This window comes from Armigeres subalbatus, chromosome 1 (assembly GCF_024139115.2).
Source record: "Armigeres subalbatus isolate Guangzhou_Male chromosome 1, GZ_Asu_2, whole genome shotgun sequence".
In the NCBI taxonomy this organism is placed as follows: domain Eukaryota; kingdom Metazoa; phylum Arthropoda; class Insecta; order Diptera; family Culicidae; genus Armigeres; species Armigeres subalbatus.
The window spans coordinates 207838103-207851601 of NC_085139.1; positions in this window are offsets into that span (position 1 = coordinate 207838103).

Genomic DNA, 13499 nt, shown 5'->3' on the forward strand with positions numbered 1-13499 from the left:
TGTGTTCATTTTACCAATTACGTGATTTGCGAGATAAGACGTGATAACTCCAATTGAAATTACGCTGGCAGAGTCTGTCAAGATTAAGATCGGCTTCATCGAAGGATACGTAACGGCCAGGGATTGAATTCAAAAGAGAATGAAAAAGTCTCTCACCTATTAGGGTAAGACGGTATAATATGCTCCCCCTAAGGCAATACCTTGATAACTTTTTACTTTTAAACGCAATTTATGCAAACTTTGTGTTATTTGGTAACACAAATACATTGCACGTAAGTAGTCATATACAAATATTATAGATAACACGTAATAGCGCTTTTTTGAAAAGTCGTGATAAAATGGATTTCAAAAAGTGCCTGGGCAATACGCCCCACCTTATCCAGAGACGTTTCATTGCCCTTCATTAGTATTTTATCAATCCCACAATAAAAAGGTTACAAGTCCTTATGTATTTTATTTTTATTTATGGGTCCTGTACACCTCCGGTGGTGCAAAGGGCCGACTTGAAAGATCTCCATCCTGAGCGTTGCCCGGCTATCGCTTTAACCTGTTGCCAGGTTAGATTTCGGTCGACTTCTTTTATTTCTTTATTGAGGCTTCGCCGCCATGAGCCTCTGGGCCTGCCTCTGCTGCGATGTCCTGCTGGGTTCCAGTCTAATGCTTGTTTACAGATTTCGTTTCCGCCCCTACGTAGAGTGTGGCCGACCCAGCCCCACTTCCGATTCCGAATTTCTGTTGCTATCGGCCTCTGGTGACAACGACGATGGAGCTCGTTGTTTGAGATCCAGTTGTGAGGCCACCAGGCCCAAATTATATACCGCAGGCATCTGTTAATGAACACATGCAGCCGTTGAGTGTTCTCCACTGATACACACCATGTTTCGCTAGCGTATAACAGCACAGATTTCACGTTAGAGTTGAAAATTCGTATTTTGGTGCATTCACTTATCTGCCTGTTTTTCCAGATATTTCTTAAACTCGCAAAGGCAGCCCTTGCTTTCTTGATCCGTGCGCCTATGTCGATCTTGGTACCGCCGTCTGACGCCATTTGGCTACCAAGATATTGGAAGCTTTCAACATTCTCCACCGTGTTTACATCCAACGATTTGGTTTTGTTGACGTTGATGACTAAACCTGCCGAAGAGGAGCGCTCGGCAAGGTCGTTGAGCTTACTCTGCATATCAGATCGCCGTTGCGCGAGTAGTGCAACGTCATCCGCCAATTCGAAGTCGTTTAGGTGCTCCACGGTTATAGGCTGCCATAACAGCCCGCGGTTTGGTTCACGGTCAATCGCATCTACCAGAATCTCATCGATTACGATGACGAACAGTAACGGTGATAGAATACATCCTTGCCTCACACCAGCTACGACCCGGATAGGGTCGGACAGGACCCCATTGTGCAGCACTCTACACGAAAAGGCCTCGTACTGTGCTTCGATGAGGCCGATGATTTTCTCATGAACCCCCTTGCGTCTCAGGGCGTCCCACATATTCTCGTGATTGAGACGGTTGAAAGCTTTTTCGTAGTCAATGAATACCAAGTAAATGGACTCTTGGAATTCGTTGACCTGCTCCAGAATGATGCGGAGCGTGACAATATGGTCCACACAGGATCTTCCGGCATGGAATCCGGCTTGCTGCCGCCGGAGAGTCGCATCGATCTTCTCCTGAATCCGAGCTTTCCGGAGGCGAGCCAGCCTGGGGCTGCAAGTCTCCTTAATAAAGCTAATAAAAAAAAAAAAAAAAATCCGAGCTAGAATAATTTTGCACAGAACTTTGAGAACGGTACACAGCAACATAATGCCTCGCCAGTTATCGCATACAGTCAGGTCCCCCTTTTTGGGCACCTGATACCTTCCAGTCGACTGGGAAAGTTGCGGTGTCCCAGATATTACGAAATAAACGATGCAGTAGTTGAGCGTATGTCATGGGGTCAGCTTTGAGCATCTCGGCTGATATGCGGTCGACCCCTGGAGCTTTATTCGATTTCATGCGTTGGATGGCTCTTTGAATCTGTAGCAGTGATGGAGCTTCGGTATTGACGCGTGTTATACGTCGGATCCTAGGCAGATCATGCCGAGGTGGTGATGGCCTGGCACTTGAAAAAGTTGTTCGAAGTGCTCGAACCAGCGTTTCAGCTGGTCAGTTGGGTCGGTCAATAACTGATCATTCGCGTCTTTCACAGGCATCGTTGCATTCATCTTCGCCCCGCTTAAGCGTCGTGAGATATCGTAGAGGAGGCGAATGCTCCCGGTTGCGGCGGCTCTCTCTCCTTCGTCGGCCAGAGAGTCTGCCCACGCTCGCTTGTCCCGTCGATATGAGTGTTTTACTTCCTTCTCAAGAGCCGCGTATCGTTGACGGGCTAAGACTTTGGGTCCTCTGGTTTTCGATCGCTCTATCGCGGCTTTGGCTTCTCTTCGCTCTTCTACCTTCCCCCAGGTCTCATTGGTGATCCATTGTTTTCTCTGTTCGCCCAGACTGTTCTCGCTGGTGGCGATGAAGGCATCTGGCGGTCCATTGGTCTTCCTCACTGCCACTTTCCGGAATATCTGCAGCACGCGTCTCCAGTTCTTCAACGAAGGACCGTTTCATCGTGGCATCTTCCAGTCGGCGTGTGTTGAATCGTCGTCCATCTCTTTCCTCCTGCCGACGAATCCGCGCAATGCGCAGGCGTATTTCGCCGATGAGGAGGTGATGATCAGACGCGATATCGGCACTACGTTTATTCCGTACATCAAGAAGGCTCCGTTTCCATTTTCGGCTGATGCAGATGTAGTCGATTTGATTTTCTGTAAAGCCGTCACGGGAGACCCACGTGACCTTGTGAACCGGTCGATGAGGGAAGAGTGATCCCCCGATCACCATGTCGTTATTACCTCAAAATTCTACGAACAGCTCTCCGTTTCCGCTCATTTCTTTGAGACCATGGCGTCCCATAATGCGCTCATGGTTCGAGTTGTCGGATCCGATCTTTGCATTAAAGTCGCCCAAACAGATCTTGATATCACCCTTCGGAATTCTATCTACGACGGCATTGAGTTGACTGTAGAAGTTCTCTTTGTCTTGCAGGTCGGCAGTATCGGTTGGCCCATAATATTGGATTATAGTAAGGTTTCGGACCCGTGTTCTAAATCTGGCAACGATTATCCTTTCACTTATAGGTTCCCACTTCATGAGCGCAGAGTGTGCCTGGGCGCTTAGTAGGAAGCCAACTCCGCGATGCCGGGGAGCGTGTTCACCTCGTAAACCAGAGTATAGCAGAACTTGTCCCGACGGCGTTCTGTGTTATCCAAAGTTTGGCCAACGGACCCTGCTGGGCTAGGGTTAAAACGTTCCATGTTCCTATTCGTGTCCGTTGTTTCGCGCTAAGAGTCGTCGCCGTAAAATCAGTCCGTATTCTTTCATTATCGGATTCTCGAACAAATTGATGTTTCGGGAACAGTAGGTTGTTGGCCCAAGGTTCCCTACCCACCGGGATGGGGCTGCCATGTTAGGTATAGCTTCCGGGGAATAGCATTTCATACTCAGCCGCTGGACGCTGTTGGAGCCGCACCTCCTTGGTGGACAGACGCTCGATCAGTCGGGTCAAATTTGTTTTAAGTCCCACCTAATACCAGAACTAGGCTAGTGCGCTTTGAGCGGCACACGGTCGCTTTGATAGGGCCTGCTTGGGGAGACATGCAGCTTTTTATAGAAGTTTAACAGAGCCCACTGTCGAACCACACCACATCCTAGGCAGACCCCACAGGACGCACCCTCTCACTCTAGCTGATGTCAGAAGGACAACAGTGCTCAGGCTGCACTACTATTTAAGTACGCAACCCTTAGCTGGCGGCCAATTGTCTTCGGAAGACCCGTGAAAGCGTATTGGAAGTATTGGAACTTGTGAGGACCAGAGCTATGTTAGGCGCACCTTCCCGGATGTCAACTCACCATTTCGCAGCCCTCGGAATTTGCTTAGGACTTTGAATTGACACAAACACAACTTGCTTGTACCACTATTTTTTTTACGTAGGACTTACGTCTTTCTTTACTATACTGGGTGTCATTTAGATTTAGGATTTATATATCAATCGACTCGGACACTCTCCAGCATTTTGCCTATTTCATTGAAACTTAAAATTATTAACGATAAGTTATTGAAAATTTCAATTATTGTCAAAGCCAGCAAAAATTTCATATATAACCAATCCCGTGCATTCCTAACACGGACATCAGCATGCGGTAGGTCACGGGCCTTCGGGTCTATTCGCGAAGTCGGAGCAAAATTCTTCACACAAACAATGACAGTTCTTTATGGGTTTTTACAGTAGCAACAGAGAGGAGGAGATGGCGGCCATGTTTCACTCAACCTCTGACAGATAGCAATGGGATTTCTCATAGGAGGGAAGAGCAGAATTTGCTTCGACTTCGCGAATCGCAAGATTTTCTTTGTGTATAAAAGAAGTAGTGCTTGCCGTGTGTGACTCATTACAATTTGTGACAGCAGCGCGTACTGACGTGCTTTTTGCTCGCGCATTTTTCGTTTCGTTCGTTTGTTCTCTGTGTTTACCTACACAGCATGCAGTCGCCAGCGGTAGAACTGTCGGTGGGTCTGCGAATATGCATGAAAGAAGTGGGCGCATTTTTTTGTCATTCTGTACTTGATGATAGTCGGATGCAGTGGTGTCGGTTGCAATCGCCCATCGCATCGCTCGGAGTTCACGGCTAGAGGCCGATGATGGCTGATGCTGCGATAGCGGTGGTGGGTGAAGAAGAATAAAATTAGAGAAATTTGGTCTGCTCATCCACGAAAAGTGATTGGTTTCATAATCCACATGATCTCGGGATGGGTACAAATAATGTCATATGGTTGACCAGACCATATGTTAAGTTGTGCTTGGTACTAAACGACACGTACATTAAAACATGGTTATACTATAACAGTTCTGATTCCCCAGCTAAAAAAATCAACTACAATGATGAAAATAAAAATTTGATTAAAATAATTATATACATATATTCGTAGAAGACATTAGCAATTAAAGACGCACAATCAGCAATAGTGTTAATATTCATTTTAGATTATAAAATTTCGCTGTATTACTTAAAAATGTTTCCGCAAAAAAATATTTCCAGAAGAATAACTTTATCTTATTCTTTGTTTTTCATTTTCTGAGAAATTATATTATCAAACTTTTGACAATTAGCTGATATTAGTAAGGATTAATGTTTGAATGAAAATTCTGTGTTTATTATCGTTTCAGTACAAACCACAACTTGCCTAATGTTTTTACGTGAAAAGTTTTCACATGAAAATTGCAATCAATATTGTCTGATAATGATTCAGCACAACACTGCCTCCAATTTATTCTTGGAGTCCGATCGGGTAAAGAACTGATTGTTGTCAAAACCTCACAGAAATAAACATTTTTAGAAACATATTTAATAACCGATCCGCCATATTAACATTAAGAAAAACTGTAGATCATCTTGTTAAATTAGGCAATTATGTTTGTTATAATCTCCCATGTTTTTTAAGATATTTGTTTTCGGTTTAAAATTCATTAGTTAAACTATGAAAATTGTGATGAACTCCAATTATTATTTGCCATGGCAGTTCACATAAAGCGTATTATAGATTACTGAGTGCAGGTCCCATCATGTTCTTTCTAGCACGCAGAACGATCGCAAGACCATCGATTTTTTTTTGTTCTGCTTTGTGCGATCCGTAAGTCAATTAGTGCGCGTTCGATTGTGTCATTCATACTACACGCTACACTTGGCATACCGTTTACCAAAACGAACCCTGTTACACTCCCTTCCTCATATATCCAACATCCCAGTAGTGTGGTAGTGCAGATGACTCGTCGACTTCTATCAAAGCGAGTGTCGGGGCCGAGCGAATATCCTTAGGACATCCGTCGAATATCTGAATTATCATGGGCTGTGAACTCACAAGTATGCTCTGACAGAACGAGTAGCTCTAGTGATACATAGAAGATGTACCCAATATTCGAATTAGTATCGTCTCGTTCTTTGTTTCGTTCTGTCAATCGAGTTCATATTCGTGTGCTAATGGGCACCTACTATTCGAACGCCGATTGCTTCGATTTAGAAATTCAAATCTCATTTAAATAATCCATGCTTTCATTTCGTATCTCCGATAATTATTCTAACACAATCCGCTACTACCACAGCGAGTATCAAGTCAAAATTTTCCTACCTATTCCCTTATTGACCTGCATTCCGAGGTCACCAGTTCTTACACATTGAAGATGGTGTTAGTCCCAAACAACATCTTTTGGTTCTCTGTGTAATTACAGCAAACGTGGGCGGTCATTCATGCTCATGCTCATGGATCATATTTGAACCTATTGGAATTTGTGTACTGCTACGAATGAAGAAAAGTGTTACCCAGAGTGTATAAAGTTAAGGGCGGTCGCGCTGCAGTAAGGTACCCAGCAGAACGTGGAACGTTATAGACGGAAGCGGAGACAGCAGACCGCCTTTTTCAGGAGAAGAAACGCCGCCTGGAAGAAGCGGAGAGGGAACAGCTGTGCCGTTCTCAAGAACACGCAAGTTCTAACCGAAGTTCAACGCATCCCGCAAAGACTTTGTGCCACGAGCCGAAATGTGCAGCGATAAGGATGGGAGCATCTTGACGGACGAACGTGTGGTGATCGAAAGGTGGAAGCAGCACTACGAGGAACATTTAAATGGCGCCGAGGGTACAGGTAGTGAAAGTCAAGGCAGCGGAGGAAATGACTACGTCAGTTCAGCGGACGATGGAAGCCAACCAGTCCCCACCTTGAGGGAAGTTAAGGATGCCATCCAACAGCTTAAGACTAATAAAGCCGCTGGTAAGAATGGTATCGGAGCTGAGCTCATCAAGATGGTACCGAAAAAGCTGACCACTTGCCTGCACAAACTGATAGTCAGAATCTGGGAAACTGAACAGCTACCGGAGTATAGTGGAAGGAAGGGGTTATATAATCCATCTATGAAAGGCGACAACTTGGAGTGTGACAACATTCGAGCGATCACCATCTTTAATGCCACCTACAAAGTGATATCCCAGATCATCTTCCGTCATCTGTCATGGTGGATGGTGTGCAAAACTGTGTGCAAATTTCGGGAGAACACTCCAGACCGCAAATGACGTTTTTTCTTGGACTCCTTCAATTGATTTATTTCTTCAAAAATATCTTCTAATTTCCACCGGAAATTCCTTTGAGTTGACTAAAGGGGGAAAAATAGAAATTTCTATAAACAAAATGGAAATTGTCAATAAAGAAATCAGGGTATGAGCAATAAATAAATATAAAATTTCCACAAATTGCCAAACTGCCATTATGGTAAAACAATATTGTGTGGAAAATTTTGTAATTGTTTATTGCTGATATTGATATAGGTATTCATGGGAATTTTGTATTTTCCCGTGGAGCATTTTGTGTTCTTTATAGAAAATTTTTCTTTTATGATTGCAATCTTTCAATTTGCATGGATAATTGCTTTAAATTTCCGTGTAGACGATATTCCAAAGTGGGGTTGCAGAATTTTGTATTACATTCGCATTCCACACTATATACAGCGAAGTGTTACGTTGTCGCGTTAGTAGGTATGCAAGCATTAATGGACAATGACAATAACAATATCGGACAACAACCCGGTGGAACGATGGAATTGGAATTGGAAAAAAATGGAGGATTCATAGGCAACGCAACTGAATACTTGACAAAGGTTTTCACGTACAGCACATGGTCTTCCAACTTAAGTTAAAATAATAAATTAAATATATAAAACAGCACGGCGAAAAATGACTTAAACCACGTGAAGCGGTAATTTTCAAGTATTTTAAAAGAAAGATGAACGTTTCATATGACATGATGCAAACAATAAAACTTGTGTCTATGTTCACCTACTCAGTTAGCCTATTTCCGATTTAGAAACGAAATGTGCAAGATTCAGTTAATCTGATTGAGCCTACCAACGCAATGTGTGTGATGCTAAAAACGAAAAATTAATCACGAGCGTGCGCGCTTAATTTCGACCCATTTTCACATGACACAGAAATCGGTAAAAAAAAACTTCACACGAACATGAATCGTCAAAGGGCCCAAGTTTTATGCCGTTAAAACATTTTTTTTTCGAGAAACCGAGAAATCAGCTCAAAATGTGCTTACATTGGTACTTGGCTTGACGGATTGCACACTGATGTGGGAAAATAATCAAATGTAGATGATGACACACGCAAAAGAGTTTTCTCGTGCCCGAAGAAATCAAAACGCGAAGGCTCATCTCGCGCACGGCGACCGACCACCGTGGTCGACGCGATTGGTGGCGGCGGCGGTCACGCTAAGTGAACAATTCTCATGGTTGCCGGTGGTGATGGTGGTGGTGGTATCGCTTCTACGGAGCACCTACCCGACGACACTGGGCGATGATTATCATCGCCGTTAAATTGCATTCGTTTACAATTATATTACATGTGTTGTGTGTTACATTTTTTTTAATTGGGCATTCGCGTTGCACAGCAAAAGGTCGTCATGTTTAGGGTGCCTGTTTGTCGATGTTGGGCAATGAACTTTCGTGTTAGGTCGAGTGGCGACAGACAGTCAGAAGGGACTAATTAAGCCCATCAACTAAGTAAGCATTGAGGATATAATAAAGATAGTCAATTTTATCATTTTAAACAAAAATAATTTAGTATTGTTTTTTTCTGAATTCTACGTATGATGAATATGTATTAATTAATAAATATAATCAGATAATTGACGGAACAGTTCGTCTAGGCGAAGTAGTCGGAATAAACTTATTAAATTATTGAGCTGAACCAAACAGCCAACTGACCGAATTGATCAACTGATTGTATTTGCCTGCAAAATGGACAAACTGGAATGTTTGAGATATTCGATAATAATCAATAAACAAAATATTGACAGAAACATGTTTAAAATAGTTTCTGAAGTTTCCACTCACCTCTTATATTTGGCATTTTTTAAAAACAATCGTTGATATTCGTTTTTGTTAGATGAAGCGTCATCTTTTACTAGATCTGCCTACCTCTTCGACGGGTGGACGGATGTATGGAATGTCTGTAATGGGCACACGTAGTGAAGGTTGCAAATTTGCATAAACAATTGCGCTAGTTTACGCGTTGTCATCATCCACCTAATTTGCTTACCCCATCTTCTGTCGTCTTAGCTAAGGAAGTCTTCCCTGACTCAGCTTAAAACAACAACAATTGGCGCAGAAGCAAAAAAAAATCTCGCGTGCTAGTTTTCAAAACAAAACGCTATGCACTCACCTACAAAGGGGGGACCAGGGCATGAAAAGCATCCACATCTCGTATAAAAAAAACTGTTGATTTGTTTTGCTCAATATCAAGAAAGAATATATGAAACTTTTTTTTTTAAATTCACGCGTTCAAATTTGTCGTAACAAATTGCAGTGTTCCGTACTTTATGCAGCAGCAGAGCATTTCTTCAGCAGTTTAAAAATTTCAAATCTAACAAAAGGTTTGACGCATACTCACCTTCATCCACACTATGACCAGAGAAACCAAAGTTGATCACATTTTCAAAAGCAACTGACACATTTTGTGCCATCAGTAAAGCGTCGGTCTTAGTTGTAGTACCTACATTTATGTTGGTCGATAGAGACTAAGCGACGGGAAGGGAATTTGATTTTGCGAAGCAAAGAAAGAGAGAAGCCCGGTGGAAATTAATTAATGCCTTAGGGCAGGTGGCGGCTGTCGCTCCGTGCTTGGATGTCGTTCCGCGAATGGAATCAAGTTGGCAAGATGATTCAATTTTCGGAAGTGCATCGCGCAGCAGGTGGTTCATTCGCAGGCAAGACCAAGAGTCAGCCTTCAAGCCTTTTCCCCCTAACGCTGTTGTCAGTTGATTTATGAGTGATGGCGCTGCAGTGCAGACAGTCTTTTGTGGGAAGACTGGCAAATAAAAAAAAAGAATACCATGTCCATCTGTCGGATGTGAATTTGTGTATCTTAAGCCGGCTGCAAATGTTTAGATTTCCAGACGAAATTGTGTGAGTGTTTGCGAATCATGCAAAATTTACGTAGATTGGTGAATTAATTTCATTCCAATGATAAATACGGAGATAGTGGGAGGATAATTTGAAGAAAGGACAAATTCTATTAAAAGATAAAAATAATCTAGTTATTAGTTTGAAAGTCAATTCAGAATATAATGGAAAATATTCCTGCAAAATCCTTTAATCATGCCATTAATTCCATTAACCTCCCACTAAGATACAATCGACATTCTCCTGGGGAGTCCCATTAAAACTAGAGAATAAATTTATGAGCCAAGTAAGCGCGGTCTGCCTCCCTGTGGAGTGCAATATATTGGTGGAAGAAAATGGACTCGATACGAAAAGGTGAGTATCCACTTTCACACGTTACCCGAGGTATCGTGCCGCATGTGGTAATATATCGAATCAAAAAAGATCGTATTCTGCCGCACCCGAAGCAACATAAGTTCATACTTCAGCGAAATTGTCTAGCCTTAATTTATGCGCTGTCATTTGTTTTCATCTCACATGTTTTAGATCGTTTTGTTCCGATACTTTATAGGCATATGTGCCTTCCACTGCCTCCAGTAATTCGTAGGTCGTATATGGTGAAAAACCACCAAACAGTAGAAATGAGTCCTGAAATCGATTCTCCTTCGCTTCGGACGAACAAAAAACTTCAATGAGTCTTGCGGTAACGGACGACGAACCTCTAGATCTCCGCTCCAGACTAGAAGAAAACTAAATTACGTACGCAGACGATGAAGCGCGACAAAGATACACATCGCCGAAAGATAGTTCCGAACGTGAAAATATTTACTATGGAATGTTAATTTCCTTTTGCGCTCTCGGTTCGACATCAACTTTCTCGGCGGGGTGTGCTTTGGGACCCAATCTGAACGACTATCATCCGAGATTGTTTTTGGCGGTATCTTGCTAGCCGCAAGACAGCAGCGCCACTGGCAATTCCATGCGCTTGTTGACTTTATCAGCGTCGTCAAAGGTGCAGACAATCTCGGCCACTGAACGTCATCATTTTATGACAGGACTTGAACCAAGTGGAAAAAGTTTTTTTTTGTCTTAGTGTCAATTAAACTGCATGATTAATTCAATTAATATGAAACGGTAAACGACGTAGATAGCCAGGAACTTGGTTGAATCTGTACCATCGTACTATTATAGTCCTCAAAATTAGACCTGGGCGCCACCGCGCCACATCTCCACCGCCGTCATTAGTCGGAAAAATGGAAATTTTCCACGCCGCTGGCTTCTAAACCAGTAGGTTTATGGGTTTCGTACACTTTGTTAAAAGATCCTATCGGAAATACATGTTTTCAATCAAGTACATAGGGGAACTGGGGGTAGGACGCCCACGTTGAGGAAAATGCCATTTTTATCAATGAAAACCACCATTTCAGCCAGTTTTCATCAGCGCATACTGAAGAACAGCATATCTGCGACTGACTACCGATAACAGATATCCAATTGTCCATTTTATTGCACAGAAATTTGATTTTTAAAAAGCACCCGAAAAAAAATGATTTTGAAACCATGCGGGGTGAGACGCGCCAGTGGATGGGTTAAAACGCGCATGTGCTTATCGTACTGATTTTCATTTTAATTGCCTACATTAAGGCAATTAACCGAATGTTTCAGCTGTTTCGGTCATACGAAATGAGCATGGGCGTAATGCCCCACACCGACCTCAGAAGTTTGAAGGCCCATAAAATCGTTTTAAAACCATTTTTGACGACGATTTCGTGTGGAACATAAAGAACACGAGTAAGCAGCATGGCTCATGGCTCAATTATTAATTTATCAATGTATAACAGCGACAGAAAGACTAAATTCCACCGAGCTAGAATTGCATCAAAACACGCAAAAATCGTTTTTCGAGTTTTTCATGTATAACTAGAGAAAAATCATGAAATATATGTATCCAATGGCAATATTTTTCATTGCTTTATCGTATAGACTATTGAAAATAATCAAAATGGGGATATTTAACCTTATTCAGGGGTGGCGCGTTTTAACCCCTATGGGCGTGCTACCCCCACTTCCCCTATTACATTTATCTATTTCCAAGTATGGAGGCATTATTGAACGGTGACCTACCCACAACTTACTTTGCTCAAGTACGCTCGGGCAAACATAAACATATTTTTTTCTAAGGTTCATTTCCCGAAACTCAAATTATATTAAAAGTGACGGTCGAATATTTTACGAATAACGCTGCTCACACAACAAGATTACTTTTGACATATATTGAATTGTGTTGACAAATTGGACAGCACCCTGCAATTTTTATGACTGGGTGATTTTTGATTTTCGAACTGTCACTTTCAAATTTAATTTAATTTCAAATCCGAATTTTTTTTTTTCAGAATACACTTTCTGATCGAAAATTGAGAAGAAATTAAATTTTTGAATCGCGAACTGTCATTTTATATTCATTTATCACTTAAAACCTTGGCCAAATATAGACCAACAGGTCTGTGCAAAAAAAGAGAGAAGAAAAAAAATCAGGAAATGAGACGCAGCCAAAGAAGTTCAATGTTTTTTGGGAATTTTAGGAAATGCTTCTAGATTTCTTTCCCAAAATTATTTCAAAAATTCATCTAGAAAATTGTACAGTGATTCAACTAGGATTACCTTTTAAAATTTCTCCTGGATTTCTTCAACAACTCTTTCAGATTTTTTCTAGTATAACCCCAGAAAGTCTATTGAGAAATTAATCAGAAATTTCATCGAAAATTCCCCCATGAATTTATCCTTAAATTTGGAAAATTTATAGGAATTTGAACCAGAAATTTCTTCGCAAGTTTCTTCAAGGAATCCTTCAAGACGGACTTGTTTCGTGAAATCTTTTAAGAACTTCTTCGATTGATCCAAAAAAAAATCCATCGTGAATTCCGTCTGAGGAATACACCGGAGCAGTTTTTGGAGGATTTTTTGGAGTATACCTTAAGGAGTTTCTCGGAGAAATTCAAAACAAATTTTCGAAGCAAGTTACTGGAGAACCTATAGAGAAACTTATAGAAGTTTTCTTGAAGTAAATTCCGCAGAAACTCCTGAAGAAACTCAGGAAAGAGAAGGCCGGAGGTTTTTTGGAAGAATTTTCATGGGCGGAAGGACCCGGAAAAAAATTAAGAACTTTCGGAAGGAATTTCTGTAAATGTTGCTGTGGGGATTGCCGGGCGAACTTCAAATATATAACATCCAGAGGATTTACTGAAGAAATGACTCAACAATTCCAAAACTATTCACCTGGGGCTTCCTGGAGGAATATTTTGGGAAACACCTGGAGGGATTTCCGGAGGAGTTCTCAATTGAATGTGAAGATGTGTGATGTGAATGTGAATGATGGGTGGGAGTAGCGTTAGAAATTCTATGTGAGATTCGAAAGAAGTTAAGGGAATATTTTTGAAGAGCTCTCGAATTAATTAAAGAAGAATTCTTGGAGGAGTTTCTGGAGGCACT